This window comes from Rattus norvegicus, chromosome 1 (assembly GCF_021556685.1).
Source record: "Rattus norvegicus strain SHRSP/BbbUtx chromosome 1, alternate assembly SHRSP_T2T, whole genome shotgun sequence".
NCBI lineage: Eukaryota > Metazoa > Chordata > Mammalia > Rodentia > Muridae > Rattus > Rattus norvegicus.
In genome coordinates, this window is record NC_141534.1 from 112,590,983 (window position 1) to 112,612,547 (window position 21,565).

Sequence of the window (21,565 nt, forward strand, 5' to 3'; positions counted from 1 at the left end):
TAACCAGATGAGACTGTTGTGCTTAAATGAGACACATTAGAGCCTTTCCTCTTCTCCAATCTCTTTCATTTCCTCTCTCTTCCCTCCCATCCTCCCTTCTTTCACCCTTTCCTCTCACATACATGCATTAAGGGAAAGCATATGAAGATGTAATGTTAAAATATTTGCCTCAAATCAGGAGAAAAGTCCTCAGCAGAAGCAAACCAACTAGAATACTGTTCAGACTGTGAGAAAGTTTTTGTTGCTTAAGCTTCCCAGTGTCAAGTACTTTGTTATAATTCTTTAGCTGATAATGCACAGCCTAGGAGAAACCAGCAGAAACTTTTTCCACACCTGTAGCATTGTGAGTCCTACTTGGGTTGCTAATGGGCAAGTTTTGCCACTCAGAGTTGAGATTCCTTGCTTTCCTTTAGACTGCATTGGTTTTGCTGAAGCTTGCTCTGTTAATACAGGTCTTTTCTCAGTGCCCTCAACTCGCAGGTGAAGCCTCTCTTGTGCTGCTACTCTGTCATAGGGAAATATCATTCATGATGAGATTAAATATTTAGTTAAGAAGTTTCTGAGCAGCATTGAAGGACCAGTTTAGTTCTTCCCGGTGGTTCATAGTCAAGTGAGAAAATGAATAAATTGACTGAAAATGAATTGTTATCCTAAAAGGGAACCAAATTAAAGAACTAGAAAATTCCCAGCCTTGTCTATGTTCAGGAGAAAAACCACATAACTGGAAATGAACATTGAAAGGATGTCTGGCTTTTCTTTACTGTTTGATGGACTCATGTGTTACTTGCTATAAGAAAAATGACCTTGCTGTCTGGCTCTCTTCCCATCATGCCTGGCCTGAACTTTTGCTATAGAGAATACTGTGTTCATTAACCATGTCCTATAGCCAGAGATGACAAGAGAAGCAATACAGAGAAGGAGTGATATCAGCGATTTCTGATACTGCCAATCTGAAGCGATGAGGAAATAATGAATGAGAGGAACTGAAGGGAAGGTAGTAATGACTTTGGTCCCACGAACTGAATGAAGATAGAGCTTGGCCTTGTTTTCAAAGAGAATGTTTCATTAGGGATTGAGAGACATAAGGTTTCCAGAATGGTAGCGTATATCCATGGGAGCTGCGAGGGCTGGTCATCCAGGAACTTCATGGGTAAATCTCTGACCAGGCCAGGATTTTTTCTGAAACAAACTGGAAAATATGTAATTTTCACTTGGGAATCTATTACTGAGGAACTCCCTTCATAAAGTAGCAACCCAAAAGAAATAGGCTAGATCTTTCTAAACAAATAATGCATTTCCTAATGTCATTTACGCCAATTCTGCAGCAGACTTAGTGGCTGATTTTTAGACACTGTTCCGTTGAATGTCTTCATGGACAAATTCTTCTGCTTCCACTAAATTGCCCTCTACTCATCCCAGGGTCTCTAAGCATAGCTATTAGGCATGAAAAATATGAAGAATGGAACTAAGCAGAAAACTCAGCTCATAAATATGGAAACCTCCTAATCGCAACAGGAATCACATGTAAAATACCCTTCTACATGTAGTGCAGTTTTAAGGCACCAACCAATATCTTGTTGGTATATATTTTGTACTCTTGGAAGGCCCGTGACCTATACCTTTGAAGACATCCAGAGTTAGAAAACCAGGCTGCAGTCCAAGGCTTTTGTCATGCCTTGTGTTCTTCTTGGAGATTGTCATTCGCCTTATAGTTCTGTTGCTGAAATGGCAAGAGATAATTAAGCTGATGGTTCTCTAAGCTTTTATATTCCTCTGGAAATGAACATTATGGAATATATATATATATGCATATATATATATGTGTGTGTGTGTGTGTGTCTGTCTGTCTCTCTCTGTGTGTGTGTGTGTACATATATAGATAGAGAGAGATAGATATATGGATATATAGATCTAATTTAGCCTAGGCCAAACTCTAGGTAGAGAATACTCATTGCTTTCATTGCTTTAGGTTTTGGAAGTGAGAGGATTTGGGAGGGTTTGGCGACAGGAAGTACATGGGCTTGTCTTTCCTTAATGTATAACTTTGACACATTACAAAACACAGTGTTTCTCACCTGAGTACACCGGCAATATTTTCTGTTTTGAGAGATTGAAATATAAAGTACATATATACTATGGAACCCAACTCTAAAACGTCAACCATTGCTTTTTCACCTCTTTACTTAATTATTAATTACAAGGCTATATGCAGTTATAGAGCTGGAAGGAATGTTGAAGATCTATGAATGTTATGTGAGCCATATGTAAGCAATGCAGAAAATACTGAGCTTTGTCTAATTCACATAGATGTAGACTCAAGACCCTAGTACAGACTGGACATACAACCAGAGCTGATGTCTGCATTTTGCTATAAACTGTAATGTGTTGACATTATACATCAAGGAGAGACAAGCCCATATACAGCTGTGGCCTGCATCAGTGCTATCATGACATTGCTGTTTTCATGATGCTTATAAGAAATCCGTGTATGCTTCACAGTGCCAGCACTCTCTCAGCCATCCAGCTGCCTCTCTGTACATTGTGTGCCTCCAACAAGCCATCATTGTATCATTTGCTGACCCAGCCCTTTGCCTCTAGGCCGTTCCCTCTGCCCAGATAGGAAGCCTGCAGCACATATCAGGGCAAAACCCTTTGCTTTAAGGCAGCGGGCAGAGCTTCAGATTCCAGGAGATGGATAAAGGGAGACAAAGGGGCAGAGGTTCCACAACAAAGGCCAGACTTCCACCAATTCTAAGGAGAAAACGTTCTTTCTTTGTCTTCGGGGACACCTGCGCGAGCTTTCTGTCTAAACCAGACTCAGGAGGCCAAATAGCAGGAAAATGAAGACTTAATAAATTCTGCTTTCAGAGGTGTGACTATAAAATTAACGAATGAGTCACACCCTACTGTTTAGTCTATGAAACAAGGATCGACTTTTCTTTTGTTTCTTTTTCTCTCTTTCTTCCCAGAGGAACACAGATGATTTAAGAAGCCTTCCAATACCGCATACCTAAAATAATAAAGCAATTTAGAAGGGAAAAGAAATCTACTGTAGGTATAAACCCCCACAAGGCTCCATGACTGTAGTGAATTCCGTTCTCTCTCTCTCTAAATCAGAGCTAAGCACTGCACAGAAATGTTTACCTTTGTCTGATCTCTAATTCCTTAAATTTATGTGGAATCATGCCCAGATGCTCTGGAAACAAGCCTGGAAAAGCCTGGCATTTTAATTGATCCCAGAGCTTCTCGCTGCACAGCTCCTGCTGAGATGAAGTCTGCTGCTTACTCCACAGAGTCTCTGCCTGGTTGCCTAGCCACCGGCAGCTGGCCAATCAAGGTGTTCATACACAGGGAGGGAAGTAACCAATCAATTTTTTAATTTCCTTCTGTAAACCGGAGTGAATCGGGGTGGATTTAAAATCTCATTAGTCAAAAGTAAGACGTACAGTACTCATTTTAACACATGTATTAGTTGAATGCATTGAGCGCTTAGTGATGAATTCAGATGAGTATTTGGAAGCTCATTGCAAAGAAGCCAAAATCACGAAACTTTTAAGATCGTAGTCATCAGCTGAGTAGTTCAATACAGGTATAGAATTTCAATACCCCACAAACTATCACTGTCTTCTTCAAAACAAGTTTATTGTAAAGACTGCCTTGTAGAGACCGTGGGGGTTCTCACTTCCAAATTATGCCAGTTTGGTAAGTGGCACCATATCTTAATTTGCCATCACTACCCAATTTACACAATTGTGCCATTGACTATGTTGTCACTGCTGCTATTGTTCAAATCCTTTCCTCCTCTATTTCACCCGATTTCTGCATTCTCATGGTTTTTACACCGGTCCTTTGATGGTTTCCCCACTGGGTTTTGTGCCAGTCTCTAGTCTCCCATCTTTTAGCCAATGCTATAAATTTCAGATATTATCATGCTACTTCTTGTCTGGAATATTTACTTAAGTGAGACAGACCCGGATAGCTATTTCCACTTAATAATTGGACTATTCTGTGTCTGTCTGTCTGTCTGTCTGTCTCTCCACCTGTAAAGATGGGGGTGTCCAGATGACAGAAAATAATGTGCATCGTAGCTAATCTGATTCACTGTGTAGGTTATGTGCATTATGTGTCGTACATCACCCACCATTTTTATTTTCATTACTCTTATTTCACGAATTCTCTTCACCTTAGAAGGTAATTTCATGATCCTTCATGGTCTGAGATTCTGGACTCCATCTCAACCTTCCCTGTTTCCAATATTATTTATCTTACACTCCAGCCCTTATGCCCACAACTATTTACAGATCATTCAGTTTCAGATGTATTCTGGTATATGGATTCATGTGGCATGTTATTGATTCTTCAGAACCAAAATTCCATTGTATTTTGCTACTGGATAGGAACCATGATCAGTCACCTCAGAGGACCGCTCTCCATGTGCTTGAATACCTGCCTAGAGTAGCTACTTAATGAGTGAAGCTTGTACCTTGGGCATCATCGAGTGTGCATTTGTTACTCTCTTGTTAGTGCTTCGTATGTTAGTATGGTAGATGGATCTGTTGAGAGTCTTGGGTTATTCTACTGAAACAGCTTTCTTTCCTTTCTATCTGTGCTCGTCCAAGATGGTAGTTAAATAGTACAGTGTACTCCATTAGGAAAATGGAACTGAGAAGCAGGTCCAGACATTGGATATGTAATTTTCAATAAATTCCAGGAAGTTCCTCCCAAGGCTTCTGTATCCTTCTTTGTAATAAAATAGGTCAGGTCAGTGTATTTTGAGAGTTCACCATGTGGTCAGGTTCTGTGTGTCAATGCTGAAGGTATAATGTTGATATTGACCAGTGATTATATTTAAAATAGGAGAATCAGTAAAATGTCAGTGTTATATGAATAAATATGCCATAATAAATTTGGAATTGAGTGACCGTCAAAGAGTTGTGGGTACATGGGGAGGGAAAATCTGGGGTATAAGACAAATGGTATTGGGAACAAGGAAGGTTGAGATGGAGTCCAGATTCTCAGACGATGGCAACTCATGAAATTACCATCTAAGGTTAATGAAGAAGAGAATTTATCAAATAACAGTAATGAAAATAAGAGTAGCAGAAGATGTACAATATATATACAACCTACATAGTGAATCAGATTAGATACTGAGAATATTGTATTATATTTCCATTTTTATGTTTGGATTAGTGAATTTAGTAATAATCGGGATTGCCTTTTGTTTTCATCTCAAGTTCAATAATATAAACATTTCTTATGGTACTACAATAAACTTTACTCTGTGTGTGTGTGTGTGTGTGTGTGTGTGTGTGAGAGAGAGAGAGAGAGACAGAGAGACAGAGACAGAGACAGAGACAGAGACACAGAAAAAGGCACACAGAGAAAGGCACACCGAGACAGACAGACAGATAGACAGACAGACAGACAGAGACACTAACAATGACAGAGGAAGAGATACAAAGTCTCACTGTAGTCTTAGCTGGCCTCCAAGAATATGTGGCAATCTTCCCGTCTCAGCTGTCTCAGTGTTTGGGTGACAGGTATGGGGCACCAGACATAGCTCCTAAAATGGGCATTCAAAGTACGATTTTTGTATCTTTAAAAAAATTTATAAATGTAAAAATTTTTAAAAAATGTATAGATAACCAGTTTAAACAAGGACTCTTGTGGTATCATGGGAGAGAACAGGCAAAATGGAGGGTAAACAAGGCAAGGTCTTGCTCTTCACAAAGCTTCTGTTAGTGTGAGAACACACATACTACATCTATGACTCATACTGTAGTTTCATATTAAGACATACTGTATACTTTATATTTCACATGTGTGCATATTCAAAATGCAATGAATGCTCTTGTATGCTGAACAAATTTCACGGCACATTTTAGTAGAATCCTATAATTTATTTCAGAACCACATAATTCTACGTTTTCTGAAAAGCTAAAAAAATACGACATAATTTTCTCAAAGAAGAAATTCTGAAGCCACATTAAGCTGACTTGGGGTTATCAATTACTTTAAATGTTTGGAAATTTTCATGTTAGGTCCACAGCTCCTAAGCCCTAAGTCAGACTAACAGTGATTGTATTTTCAAGATGGCAGCATGAACAGAGGTTGAAAGGCCAAATCAGCAGGATCCCTTTTGCATTTATTACTCTAGGGTAGACGATATATGGATATCTTTTTTTTTTTTATTAACTTGAGTATTTCTTATATACATTTCAAGTGTTATTCCCTTTCCCGGTTTCCGGGCGAAATCCCCCTCCCCCCTCCCCTTCCTTATGGGTGTTCCCCTCCCAACCCTCCCCCCATTGCCGCCCTCCCCCCATAGTCTAGTTCACTGGGGGTTCAGTCTTAGCAGGACCCAGGGCTTCCCCTTCCACTGGTGCTCTTACTAGGATATTCATTGCTACCTATGGGGTCAGAGTCCAGGGTCAGTCCATATATAGTCTTTAGGTAGTGGCTTAGTCCCTGGAAGCTCTGGTTGCTTGACATTGTTGTACGTTTGGGGTCTCGAGCCCCTTCAAGCTCTCCCAGTTCTTTCTCTGATTCCTTCAACGGGGGACCTATTCTCAGCTCAGTGGTTTGCTGCTGGCATTCGCCTCTGTATTTGCTGTATTCTGGCTGTGTCTCTCAGGAGCGATCTACATCCGGCTCCTGTCGGTCTGCACTTCTTTGCTTCATCCATCTTGTCCAATTGGGTGGCTGTATATGTATGGGCCACATGTGGGGCAGGCTCTGAATGGGTGTTCCTTCAGTCTCTGTTTTAATCTTTGCCTCTCCCTTCCCAGCCAAGGGTATTCTTTTTCCTCATTTAAAGAAGGAGTGAAGCATTCACATTTTGATCATCCGTCTTGAGTTTCGTTTGTTCTAGGGATCTAGGGTAATTCAAGCATTTGGGCTAATAGCCACTTATCAATGAGTGCATACCATGTATGTCTTTCTGTGATTGGGTTAGCTCACTCAGGATGATATTTTCCAGTTCCAACCATTTGCCTACGAATTTCATAGACTCGTTGTTTTTGATAGCTGAGTAATATTCCATTGTGTAGATGTACCACATTTTCTGTATCCATTCCTCTGTTGAAGGGCATCTCGGTTCTTTCCAGCTTCTGGCTATTATAAATAAGGCTGCGATGAACATAGTGGAGCACGTGTCTCTTTTATATGTTGAGGCATCTTTTGGGTATATGCCCAAGAGAGGTATAGCTGGATCCTCAGGCAGTTCAATGTCCAATTTTCTGAGGAACCTCCAGACTGATTTCCAGAATGGTTTTACCAGTCTGCAATCCCACCAACAATGGAGGAGTGTTCCTCTTTCTCCACATCCTCGCCAGCATCTGCTGTCACCTGAGTTTTTGATCTTAGCCATTCTCACTGGTGTGAGGTGAAATCTCAGGGTTGTTTTGATTTGCATTTCCCTTATGACTAAAGATGTTGAACATTTCTTTAGGTGTTTCTCAGCCATTCGGCATTCCTCAGCTGTGAATTCTTTGTTTAGCTCTGAACCCCATTTTTTAATAGGGTTATTTGTTTCCCTGCGGTCTAACTTCTTGAGTTCTTTGTATATTTTGGATATAAGGCCTCTATCTGTTGTAGGATTGGTAAAGATCTTTTCCCAATCTGTTGGTTGCCGTTTTGTCCTAACCACCGTGTCCTTTGCCTTACAGAAGCTTTGCAGTTTTATGAGATCCCATTTGTCGATTCTTGATCTTAGAGCATAAGCCATTGGTGTTTTGTTCAGGAAATTTTTTCCAGTGCCCATGTGTTCCAGATGCTTCCCTAGTTTTTCTTCTATTAGTTTGAGTGTGTCTGGTTTGATGTGGAGGTCCTTGATCCACTTGGACTTAAGCTTTGTACAGGGTGATAAGCATGGATCGATCTGCATTCTTCTACATGTTGCCCTCCAGTTGAACCAGCACCATTTGCTGAAAATGCTATCTTTTTTCCATTGGATGGTTTTGGCTCCTTTGTCAAAAATCAAGTGACCATAGGTGTGTGGGTTCATTTCTGGGTCTTCAATTCTATTCCATTGGTCTATCTGTCTGTCTCTGTACCAATACCATGCAGTTTTTATCACTATTGCTCTGTAATACTGCTTGAGTTCAGGGATAGTGATTCCCCCTGAAGTCCTTTTATTGTTGAGGATAGCTTTAGCTATCCTGGGTTTTTTGTTATTCCAGATGAATTTGCAAATTGTTCTGTCTAACTCTTTGAAGAATTGGATTGGTATTTTGATGGGGATTGCATTGAATCTGTAGATTGCTTTTGGTAAAATGGCCATTTTTACTATATTAATCCTGCCAATCCATGAGCATGGGAGATCTTTCCATCTTCTGAGGTCTTCTTCAATTTCTTTCCTCAGTGTCTTGAAGTTCTTATTGTACAGATCTTTTACTTGCTTGGTTAAAGTCACACCGAGGTACTTTATATTATTTGGGTCTATTATGAAGGGTGTCGTTTCCCTAATTTCTTTCTCGGCTTGTTTCTCTTTTGTATAGAGGAAGACAACTGATTTATTTGAGTTAATTTTATACCCAGCCACTTTGCTGAAGTTGTTTATCAGCTTTAGTAGTTCTCTGGTGGAACTTTTGGGATCACTTAAATATACTATCATGTCATCTGCAAATAGTGATATTTTGACTTCTTCTTTTCCGATCTGTATCCCCTTGATCTCCTTTTGTTGTCTGATTGCTCTGGCTAGAACTTCAAGAACTATATTGAATAAGTAGGGAGAGAGTGGGCAGCCTTGTCTAGTCCCTGATTTTAGTGGGATTGCTTCGAGTTTCTCTCCATTTAGTTTAATGTTAGCAACTGGTTTGCTGTATATGGCTTTTACTATGTTTAGGTATGGGCCTTGAATTCCTATTCTTTCCAGGACTTTTATCATGAAGGGGTGTTGAATTTTGTCAAATGCTTTCTCAGCATCTAATGAAATGATCATGTGGTTTTGTTCTTTCAGTTTGTTTATATGATGGATCACGTTGATGGTTTTCCGTATATTAAACGATATATGGATATCTTAATGTTCTGTGTGTTATAACACTGAGCAAATAATTTAGGTGGGTATATTAATCTTTTCAAGTACCAATTTCTCACCTTTACATAATACTATGATAACAGTAACTAGCTCATGAAGTTGTTTAGAAGATTATATAATGCCATCTCATCCAAGCACTGAATACTCTGCTTGGAAAATACAGTCCCCTAGAAAACACAGCATTTTGATCTTTATGGGAAAGGGGATCATGATCCCAACTGCACACAACCATGGCACTGATGCTTGCAACATTTTCAGTGCTGTGAACCACATCCAGGGCACTTTTTAGCCATTTGTTCTTGTCCTCATTTTGTCACAACTGGCATGGCTGCCCTTGCCTCAGAGACATGCTAGCTTGCTGGAAGCATCTGGGGTCAAATAAATGGAGAAGGGAATGAGATGCTTGCCAAAGGAATGAGTGCTGCCTTCATTAGCTGCTATTAGATGCAGTTTGCCATCAGCGCACAAGCTGGCCCTGCTCAGTGTCGAAGAGCTGAAACCTTCACATAATAGCTGACCTTACTTCCAAATGGCTACAGGGTTTTCATTCAGACACAAATCAAATTTGGAGGCACACTCCCTAGAGAATTGCTACCAGCTATGCAGCAGCGATAGACGCAAGAGCAAAGGGCACACGGCCAGAGTCTACGAGCTACTGTGGGCTGAGGCTGGGCAACCTATGAATTGCTGTAGGCTAAGTCTAAGGAATCTATGTCTGGAGTCCAGTTAGACCAGGACATGTAAGATGGGCTGACAGAGGGTAGAGGGCATGAGATACTTGTAACAATCAATCCTTGTGAGTAATAGAGAATAAATAATATTTCTAAATGATAATATGGGAGTTTTTTTCAATATAAGTTTATGGCTGTGTGAATGCATGTGTGGTTGAACGAGTCCCTGGCTAGAGGCTAAGAGCATCTTCTCTCTTTAAAAGAATCAATAGCTTTACTTATTAGACTTACTGTATGTTGTGTGTCATGATACATACCAAAAATTCAACCATTAGCATGATACAATGGCTTTTAAATAATTCTTAAGTAGGAAAGGGTGTGGATTTGTAATTTTGAACCAACATGACTAGTGCATATGTCCTAGTGGTGCTGAATAGAAGTGACGCTAGGAAAAACTATTTTTGACTGGAGGGTTGAGAAGAGAAAGGGCAGTAAGATTCAGTAAGGAATTTCCTTGAATTGGGTTTTGGAAAGTGACAAATGAGTCCAATAGGGCAGTACACTCCAGGCAGAAGAACTAGCATTTACATTCACATGTACGGTGGGGAGGACACAAAAGAGGCCCATGGAGAAAAGACACAGATATTAAAGGGAAGGTTGGAAAGGACTTGGACAGTCTCTAGAAAGAGAAAAGAACCATTTCTAGTAAGTCAATAGTGCTGTCATTTGTTCAGGCCTCTGGGTTTGGCTCACACACCATCAACAGTATCTCTCTGGCTGTTCTGCAATACTCAGCATGGTCTCTGCTTCAGAAAGTTGCTGTCTTAGTTATAGGTCTTTATTTTATTTTATTTTATTTTATTTTATTTTGGGGTGCAATGAACTTTATTGATGGTATTCAAGAGAGTAGGGAGAGTTCTCTTGGCCCCTCCTGTTATTATGGGGGTCTGGGATGGAAATTGTGAGGGAGATGCTCAGTGTTGGGGGCCGAGTTGGGATGGGGACTCCTCAGCAACTGAGGGCTTTTCTATTTCTCTCAGTATCCTTGCTGAGCTGGGTAGTCCGGGATTTCTTACTTCTTGGAGGTCATGTATGCCACGAGGTTCACCACCCTGTTGCTATTCTTACTTCTTGGAGGTCATATATGCCACGAGGTTCACCACCCTGTTGCTACAGCTATATTCATTGTCATACCAGGAAATGAGCTTTACAAAGTTGTCATTCAGAGCAATGCTAGCCTGAGCATCAAAGGTAGAAGCGTGGGAGTTGCTGTTGAAGTCACAGGAGACAACCTGGTCCTCAGTGTAGCCCAGGATGCCCTTTAGTAGGGGCTCAGATGCCTGCTTCATCACCTTCTTGATGTCATCATACTTGGCAAGTTTCTCCAGGCAGCATATCAGATCCATAACAGATACATTGGGGGTAGGAACCAAGAAGGTCATGTCAGTGAGCTTCCTGTTCAGCTCTGGGATGACCTTGCCACAGCTTTGGCAGCACCAGTAGATGCAGGCATGATGTTCTCTGCTGTCCAATGGCCATCATGACACAGCTTTCCAGAGGGGTCATTGACAGTCTTCTGAGTGGCAGTGATGGCATGGATGGTGGTCACAAGCTCTTACATGATACCAAAGTTGCCATGGATGACCTTGGCCAGAAGGGCTAAGCAGTTGGTCGTGCAGGATGCATTGCTGACAATGTTGAGTGAGTTGTCATATTTCTCCTGGTTTACACCCAACACAAACCTGGGGGCAGAGGCTGAAGGGGCAAAGATGATGACTCTTTTGTCCCAACCCATCAAGTGAGTCCTAGCATTCTCAGTGGTGGTGAAGATGCCAGTTCACTCCATGACATACTCAGCACCAGCATCACCTCATTTGGTGTTAGCAGGATCTCGCTCCAGGAAGATGGTGGTGGGCTTGCCATTGATGACAAGCTTCCCATTCTCCGTCTTGACTGTGCCATTGAATTTGCCATGGGTAGAGACATACTGGAACATGTAGACCATGTAGTTGAGGTCAATGAAGGGGTCATTAATGACAACAGTCTCCACTTTGCCAGATGCAGAGCAAAAGGGAGCCCTGGTAACCAGGTGCTCAATATGGTCAAATATATTCGCACCAACCTTCACCATTTTGTCTGTGGGACAAGGCTGGCACTGCATGAGAAGATATGGCTGTCTCTGGAACAGGGAGGAGCAGAGATCCGCTATAGGTCTTTATATACCTCGCTAGGCTGAGAAATCCTTGATGTGAGCAATCACATTTAAACTTTAAAGTCCCTCTGTCATGACCTCTGTCTTTGGCAGTTCCTTTCATTCAAAATTTAAGAGGGCATGACTTCATCCATTCATTCATTCATTCATTCATTCATTCACATACATGTTAATTGAATAGCCATCTATCACCCCCAAAGAAGCGAGTACTGGGATAATTAGTGTCATTCATTCTAACTCTCTCCTGTCTTCTCTATCTGTAAAGAATCTATGGTAGAAAGATCTCACTTGTGCACTTACAAGGATCAGTTGGAACTTGAGAGTAAATTTGAGAGCCATGTACTCACTGAAGAACACTGAAACAACTCACACATCAAGACTTTCACAGCAAGTTGGCCATTGACCATAACATCTCAGTTCACTTCCTACTTCAAACTGAACTTTTAAATCTTTACTTTTGGACCAAAGTATGCATTTCAACTTTCAAATGTAGATTATGAAAGTATGTATTATACATTCATGGCATTAGCCTTACATGAAAATTAAGGTGGGGATGAAAAGGTAAAATTTGATATGTTAATAAACTTTGCAGATTCAATGACTCTTGTCACTTCAGGATGGAAAAAACACAAGATACATAATGAGTATTTAAAAGAATTTTGAAAAACAGTATAAATGTTAATATATAAGATTCCTCTATTCCTAAGTTGTACGTGTTGATAGACTCCTGTAGCACTCAGGAGACAGAGCAGGGTAACTGGTCATTTGAAGCTTTCCTGGGCTACATAATGAGGCTATGTATTCAAAACTACAAACCCAAACAAGGTAAGAACTTGTTCTCTCTTCTCTAGGTGATATTCAAAGCATATTGGTTGCCATTTTGAAAGCATGGTGGGAGTATGACCAACACTGTGTGGAGCAGGATCCTCACATATTTCTGGTGGTACTTATCTTCTAATTTCTGATAGCATTTGTGTTACTGGAAGTCTCTCTTTTCTATGATAGACATGCAGTTGCCATGTTCACAGAACCAGGAGCTTTTCTGATACCTAAATATGGCCATGAGATGGCCCACTCACTGATGGAATTCAGTGGGCAACTGAGGAGAGTACAGTCAGCTTAGGGAACAGTTCTACTTATGTTAAGACATGCTATTATCACTTGCTAATACAGTCTAAAACCACTTTTGTAACTATTTCTTCAGGCCATATATTAATAATGGCTTCAAAGGCCCAAGGTAATAGACAGTTATTTGGGTGAAGAAATTGAAAACACATTCCAAAAAGACTGCATTGATTCAGTAAAAACAGTTTCATGCTAGCTCTTAGATTTTTATATTGTACCTGTTTTATCACTTTTCTCTAGTTAAAATTTTATCTTGTTGAAGTTTGGTATCCATACTCTTAAAAGGCAACATGGCATTATAACCACATGAGCTAAGAAGAAGCCAATAATCTATATTATACATAACGATTCATGTATGTGCAACTCCAGACTCTGTGGACCTGATACTGTCCATCTACAGTTCCCATACTGTCCTATGTAACCTACAATGCAAAACACATCACACACACACACACACACACACACACACACACACACACACACGTTATAAATATAAATATATGCTAAAGTTCATAAAACTAAACCAATTGTGAAACTATACTTCTCACCCTGTCATATACACCATAAAACCATTCAGTACATGGGTCTAATATCTAAATAAATAAATTAGTAATATTTGTGTTTTGTCAGTTCCAAAAATCAGTTAATTATTACTGTAAAATGCACATGCTGATAATTCTACTATGCAGCGGGTATTCAACATGTTAGAGTGACTATAATTAAAGAAAGGGGGCTTTTAAAGATTATAATTTTTATAATTTCATTTTCCCTACCTTTGATTTTTACTGGAAAAAGTGTTAGAAGCTATGGTGAAGAGGTTTTGTAGTTTTCAGCATGGAAGGAGTGAGTCCCACAGTGGTCATATTGTGTTGAAGGTCTTTCTGCTCTGTGAATTTTACAGTCTTATATCAAATACAGATTGCTGCCCAGGCAAAGAAAACACACAAACTTCTTCTCACTCTCCATCGAGAGAGAATCCAAGTTAACCCAAGTGTGAAGGCCAATGTCACAGCTGAAATAGAAGTCAAGAGGGCGGCTTTGAATATAATTAACCCATGACAGTTTCTCTCAGATCCAAAACCCAAACCCCTAAAAGAAGAGTTTTCTCAAAGGTGGGACGATGAAAATAAAAGGTTTCTGGAATTGGGCTTTGAGCCCAAAGCAGTGGATTTACCACTGAGTTAGAATTATACAGAACTTTGACCATCAAAGAAAAGATTTCAGAGATGATGTCATAATTACACGAACCTCTCTGAAACTATTCTTATGTAACTGTAACGTTCTTTCATTCTTCTTTGTAGTGTTTTGGGGTGATGGACACTGTGCCACAGCAGTGTAGAGATCAGAGGACAGTTGATGGAGTTGATGGCTCTCTCTTTTCACATTTTCATGGTTATCAGTGAATGGCTTATCAGACCTCCAGGCTTGCGCAGCAAGCACCATTATTTGCTGAACAATCTCACATGGAAATTATTATTATAAGGAGAAAAAGAGAGTTTCAACAGAGCCATTTCAGACCTTCAACCTTTAAAGCAGCCTTCTGGATTGCAGAGCTATTCTTTTTGCTGACTCCTGCTATCATTACCCATCATGGCATGAGAAAATAGCATGAGTTGTTTACATTTAACAATGCTTATCAAGTTGTGGATATTGGTTCTAGCATGGATGCTTCTTTCTTAGAAGACTGTAAGTTTACCAGGTGCAATGCAGAAGATCACAAAATAAAACCCAGATGAGAAAATCTCTTTGGTTGTGTTTTTTTAATACATGTATTAAAATACACATTTGTGTTATAAAAACCCATATTATTTACTTCCTGGCAAAGCACACCTGCTTCATACTCTTCTTACTTACCATTTTCCACTACAAGCACAATGCTATCAATGGACAGAGGAGAAAACAACTATCTAGGGAATGCTAACCATTGTCTTCAACCTTTTACCATCATGCTCAAACCTGGACTTGGAGAAGAATTTCCTGGAATATGTTATGACACTCTTAACTCTTTAGAGTTCTGGGCAGTGATGTTTAGTAACCAAAACACTCTAGAAAAGTCTTCATCAATTATTTTGCTCTCTCTCTCTCTCTCTCTCTCTCTCTCTCTCTCTCTCTCTCTCTCTCTCTTTCCCCCCCCCCGTGTGTGTGTGTGTGTGTGTGTGTGTGCATTACTGAAGCCCCTCGAATTATATTTAGTGTCTCTCATTGTGTGTCCAAAATCTATCTGGTTAAGGAGTATTTTCTGGTAAATATTGAGCTATAGGATACATAAAAGTGTTCATTAAGCCATATCACATCTCAGGGTTACCAGGTGAAGTCAGCGTAATGAACAAGTGCTTGCTAAATAAAGATATAGATTTGAGAACTACAGAGAAACTTGAGCTTCTCAGGCTCTAGAAATAGCCACTGGAAGCTTCCAGAAACACAGGATCAAGTTTTAAATCCATGTACAATGGATGGTTTCCAAGCCATGTTCCACATGATTGGTCAGAGTGGCAGACTGACTCTGGGTGTTTCAATTTATCTAAAGTGATATGGAGAGAGAAACCATTTCTTCAGATACTAAATCGCATGTCAATCTTCTCTGCCATTGCTGGTGGCTTTCTCTTCTATCCTGATTGGTGGTATTTTCTATGTCTTAAAAATTGTTGCAGCAAAAATGAGCATCCGTGATAAAACTTGTAATCATTGACCTAGCTTGACATGAGTTACTTATTGAAATACATCTTATATCTTGGGAACACAGGCAGCTTGTCTTTGTTTTACTGCTTGTCTTTCAGTTGCAAGAACTTCTATATGCACCCCCATTATGGTACAGACTGAGTCAGAAACTTTCCAAGTCTCCTTTTGACCTTCAGAAGAGTCTGTTACCATGATCTTTTCAGACTCCACTAATTTTCTCATCTTTCTGAAACACTTTCCTCAACTTCCCCCCACCTACAGCAATCCCTTAAACACAGGTTTTTGTTCCTTAAGGACTCTTACACTTCGTCCTGGGTGCTGTGTTGTTTTGCATATCATAGCTGTTGCACTATGTATATTTGAACAGATATAAATCCTTGGAATAACAAAAGCATGCCGGTCTTGTGTGCAAGTCCATTGGAATTTGAGCAAGGATTAACTGCTCCCCAGATATTTGAACTGTAAGGAATCACTGAAATATACAATATTCCTTCGAATTTACAGAAGGACTGTGAAGATTGATGAAAATACGACCATCATTACAACTGACACATAGACATTTAACAAATATTGGTTCTTTCTCTCTGCCTCAATTTTTTTCAAAACCCTTTATGGTGTTTTGAACTGCTTAAAATATAGGGTTTCACTACAAATTTTTATGAATATTAATATTAATTTATTATATAGATAAGCTATAAAACCATGTTTTCTATACTTTCTTTAGGAAACTTTAAGTACTCTAATATTTACATAAAATGCTCAAGGTAATTTAAACTAAATCTATAAAATGATTTTTCTACCACATCAAACTGAAATTTAATACTCAGTGGAAAGATTGATGCTGGTCTGCTATGAAATTTTGACAACTTCATTCCTATTGTAGCCAGAGAGTTTCTAAATAGTAAAGTTCATGGTTAATCCACCAGAAATAAATGCAGTCCATATAGATGATCTTCAGTATGTATTAAGCCCATCAAATACACTTGGGATCTATTAAGGTCTCCATATAGCTTTTTGTTTTCCTGTTCTGCTTGTCTTTGAGACAGAGTCTGGCTATGAAGTCAAGGTTGATCTCATTTTTCAGCCTCCTGAGTTCTGGATTGTAGTGAAGAGCAACTACACCTTTGGAGGTTCTCATATGATGTGTATTTTAAAACTTGTCTTCTGTGATGATAAATATGTGTGTGAGTACAGAAATTTCAACCTAGTCCAAACATTTCATGTATATTGCTCCATATCTTGCTAACATTTTATTTATCTTGTTTTATCATTTATGAATATATAAATCACCATGTCTCAACAGCTAGATTAAATTTGCTATATGTATGTACTATAATTTCTGAGTCCTTTATTAGCATTTATTTCTAGATAATTTTGCAAGTATATAAAATGCTATGATAATTATGTGTGAGGAATTAATCGTATGGCTTTGTACATTTATGTAAGGAAATTACTACCTGATCAATATTCCTAAAAGAGAATGTGGACATTGCCAAATCACACTTCAAATTTATTTGTTCAATAATTAGTTCTAGTTGCAATTAATGGAATTATCTTTTTTACTTTCTCTAATACCCAAAACCAGTAAATATTTAACTCTGCCAGTATTTCCTACATTGTGGTTGATTTTTTTGATTTGCCTTTATTTACTAAAGTATCTAGGAAGACTGAGGAATCTTATTATACTTTCAAATAGTGTTGGCTTGCTGTTATTCCTAGTCCAGAAGGTTGGGTGTGAGTGCTGCGTGTTCAAAAACAAGAACAGACAGGATTTGTGAGACATTTATCTTGTGCTAGACACTGCCTTAAGCAGGTTCCTCAGACAGCATTTGTTACCACAGCTCTGACACAGGCGGTCAGAGAACCCTCATTGTGTATGTAACTACAAAGTTAGCCAAGATGAAAGTTTGGATCTAATTGCCCAGCATCAGGAGGAGACGAAGCCCACCAACAGCCATAATAAAATGCCAATGACAGTGAATAAAATAGCAAACAAAACCCATTTTCCAGTTTCCCTAAGAGCAAAGTAAGGAGTCCGCCAAAGATTACTGTGTTAGTAAAGGCTTCCACTGCTGTGATAAAGCATGACCAGAGAAACTTAGAAAGGGTTGTACCATCTTCCAGTCATCAGGTCCCAGTCTGTCACTGAGGAAAGGCAGGGCAGGAACCTGGAGGCCGCAGCTGATGCAGAAGCCATGGAACAACACTGCTTACTGGCTTGCTCCTCATGGCTTGCTCTGCCTGCTTTCTTATAGAACCTTACACCTGCCTAGGAGCGCAACCCACAGTGGGCTGGGCCCTCCCACATAGAGCATTAATCAAGACAAAACTCCCGTAGTCCAGCCTATAGGCCAGTCTTCCGGAGGAATTATCTCAATTAAGAGTCTACATTTTCTGATGACTCTAGCTTGTGTCAACACACAACACCACCAAAAACAAACAACCAGGACAATTCTCTTTAACAATTCACTGTTTCTTAAGGTAAATCCATTTTCTCCATTTGCTGAATACGAACCATACTGGCAATGACTGATTTCTATTGTTGTACTTTGAACCATTAATAACAAGTACTCAGATACCTAATGAATGCGCAAATGATGAACGGTTTCATTTACAGGAGCTTCTTTCCCAACCCAACTCATTAGGTTTGAAGTGGGACAATTAGAGCATGGGGGATGGTCTGGGGGCTGAGGTCGGGGAGCTCAGGAGAACTGCTGTTTTAATTTTAATTTGTGGGACTTCACTTCCAATTTCTTCTGTTTTCACTTCCAATCAGAGCTGTAAACTACTTTTTTGTGCCTTTCTGCAGCATTCACTAAGCATCTCACACTTGCTCTCCTGTCTATTAATGTGCGGTTTCTCCTCCTGTTTCATTGTGCAGGGCTGTGGGTGAAGTAATTGAAGGCGCCCTTTTCTTCTCACCCTAGTAAATAAGGAGATCTTTTTTCATGCTGACAGCGGGGCTCGGAGGCCAGCTCTCTTCCAGAAATTCGCCTTTCTAAACCTCAAATCACTTGACCATATGTTCAGATCACATGTTGTGCTGGCTGGTTAACATAGCCTGAGCCAAGCTCTTTGCTTGGGGTGAATGCTGGAGCAGTAGCCTGCCTGCCAATGATTATGAATGTGTAAATTCACAGGTCATTGTGACAGCCTTGGGGTGATACACTGAGCTGTGACAGACACCTCTGCAGGGTGATTGCAATGAGAGATCTTTAGAATTTTAAAATAAAATGCTGCACTCAAGTCAGATGCCTAGAGTTTTATTTCGCTCATACATTCAAGGACAAATTGTATTTTACAAATTAAAATTACATTTGTGTAATTTATGTACATTGATAACATCCAACATATTGAAGCACATGTATGTGTAATGCCACTGGGTAAGATGTGTGTGTGTGTGTGTGTGTGTGTGTGTGTGTGTGTGTGTGGTGTATGACATATGTGAGACAGACACATATGTGTATATGAGCCTGAGATACCAGTGACATAATTAAATTAAAATTAAAAAATAAATAATCCGTTCCCAAAATGTATAACTGGTGGCTTCTGTACCATTGCTGTGGTGCATATTAAGTCAATTACAAAAATAAAATAAAACAAAGCAAAAGCTTGAAGGAAAATTATTCAAAACTTATTACATTTATAAGATACAAGCTGTGAAGTTTCATAGTAGTACATTCATACCCAGTAATGAAATCTGAAATATGTTCTGTGGGCATGAGACACTAATGTTGTATAATGGGATTTTCTGTGACACTATAGTCATTAATATCCTCTATGATAAATATTGTAACCAATTCTTTAATATGCTCACACGTGTCGTGACCTCTTTATATCCATTATAATACATTGGCATAAATTTTGTAACTGGGACAAAATCCAGTTACTCATCTCTGGCAATTGGTCATGCAAGAACAAACTGTCAAATATACGTAAAGAAAAGGTAGCTATAACATTGATAGAAGAATATTCTAGAAATGCATCTTACACAGGCTTTTGATTGTGACTAGTATAAAAAGAGACCTGGGTAATTATCCAGCGTGAAGATGGAGAACAGACATATTTTAATAATCAATAAAACAGACAGTAAATATTTTAAGAGACCATCTTTCAAAAACATGTTGCTTATCGAATAGTTGTTCCTCCATCGCTTCTAGATGGAAGCTACAGCAGGCTGCAGGGAGTGGTAACCAGCTTGTGTATTGTCTAGGCAGTAGGAACTCACTGCATAAGAGGCAAAAGAACCTTGGCAGAGAGGTCCTCAGAGGCCCACTGGAATCATCAGAGCCATAAAACAGTGAATTATTAATGTTTCTTCTCAAATCATCAGGTTATGCTTGGGCCATTGGGTTTAAACCTGGACTAGAACCACAAGAAGAATGTCCACTGTCTATTACAAACCAGACATGTTCCAGGGTGATCAAAAAGTATCTTGAATTCAAAATACTTTTCAAATCCAAACCTACCTCTGTCACTGAATGGGTTGCATTGTACAGTTTGAAGAGCGTATCTACTTCCTTAAAGCCTGTGGTCTTAAATACACTACTGTCAGTAGGAACATTCAAATTCTTGCCACACCATTTTTCCCCAGAGACCAAGGCTATTTGTCACCATAAGCTAATATCCTGCCATGTTCCTAATATCAAGCAAGACTCCAAATATTTCTGTTTTCAACGCATGCTAGTATGTGTCTTGTCATATATAATGCCGTGGTTCCTCAAGGACCCTCTGCCATCTTATCTTGATGGTGGATTCTGTCAGAGACTTCCTAACAAGTCAATGAGAAGAAAACCCCCCACATGTCACATCTGCAGACTCCAAGCTACCATAGCACACTGACTAGACTTCCACTGAATACTGGTAGCTTGCTCTGTTGACCATGGGTTAACTGTGTGTCTCCTGGGTTGAAACACATCTTTAAAAAATATGAATTTCTATACCACTGTAATTTTGAAAACATAGTTTAGGAAGTTTTTCCGATTCTTAGAAGCTACAATGGGCTACAGCCTTCCCCATTCCATGTAGAATCAAAGGCTCTGAGCAACAGCAATGGAATCCAATTGTTCCAGAGATTCTCACTAAGATTTTTCCCCACCACTGGATCACGTTTTTGTGTGAGAATTTGTTTCAGCCAAACATTTGGATTTGGTAGAGTCATGCGTATAAGGAATCTGACTTAACTCAGGTGCTTCCCATGATCAACTGCTAAACACTAGAATTGCTGACACAATGTGCCATGAGTACCTAACATCACAAGGCTTCTAGAATGATTATTTTCCCATTTTCAAAACTTACAATCAACACTCAGTTCCCTTAGACTATTCTAGAAGGAGATCATAGGATGATAGTGTGTTGTTCTTCTGGATCACAACTAGCATCGTTACTAGAAATGATATGGTATGAGCGAGGTAATGGAGAGTGTCTCTTCCCAGCATGTGACCTGACAGATATTCATATAATCCCATGGTACCTGCCAAGATGAGAGTGTATCCAGGTGTCTGGGAGAAGAGGAACAGGATGTTTTAAAAGTTCAAGTGGAGAGGCATTTGTTCTTAGAACTGCTTATTCTGAATGTATGAGGTCATATGGGGTTCCAGGTTATCGCCAGAAGACAGGATTCAGATGGTTGCCCTGCAGGTGGTGTGACGGATATCTGCCTGTGAGAATGAAGGCAGGGCTCAACTTTTCTTATGTGTCTTGTAATAATAACTAATTGATATAATAACTAATTGAAATAATAACTAATTGATATACTACATAAAAATCACATTATCATAGCTCTGGATTGATACAGCTTTTTAAAAGAAATAAACATTAATCTCATAGTTGGATGTG

The 21,565-nt window shown here is 39.5% G+C and overlaps 2 long non-coding RNA genes across 2 annotated transcripts in view; both read right to left on the reverse strand.

Moving 5' to 3' along the window:
- The window catches only part of LOC120099815 (uncharacterized), a 28,907-nt gene extending 7,614 nt beyond the window's left edge, over positions 1-21,293 (reverse strand). The window contains exon 1 of the long non-coding RNA XR_015646391.1: positions 21,201-21,293. This is a non-coding gene — a long non-coding RNA (uncharacterized LOC120099815). The remainder of the gene's footprint in view (positions 1-21,200) is intronic.
- Positions 1,044-14,228, reverse strand: LOC148007355 (uncharacterized). Its single transcript, XR_015646392.1, has 3 exons — positions 13,822-14,228; positions 1,620-1,720; positions 1,044-1,189 (listed from the first exon to the last, which is right to left on the reverse strand). It is a non-coding gene; the product is annotated as an uncharacterized LOC148007355 (long non-coding RNA).
- Positions 21,294-21,565: the final 272 nt, after the last annotated feature.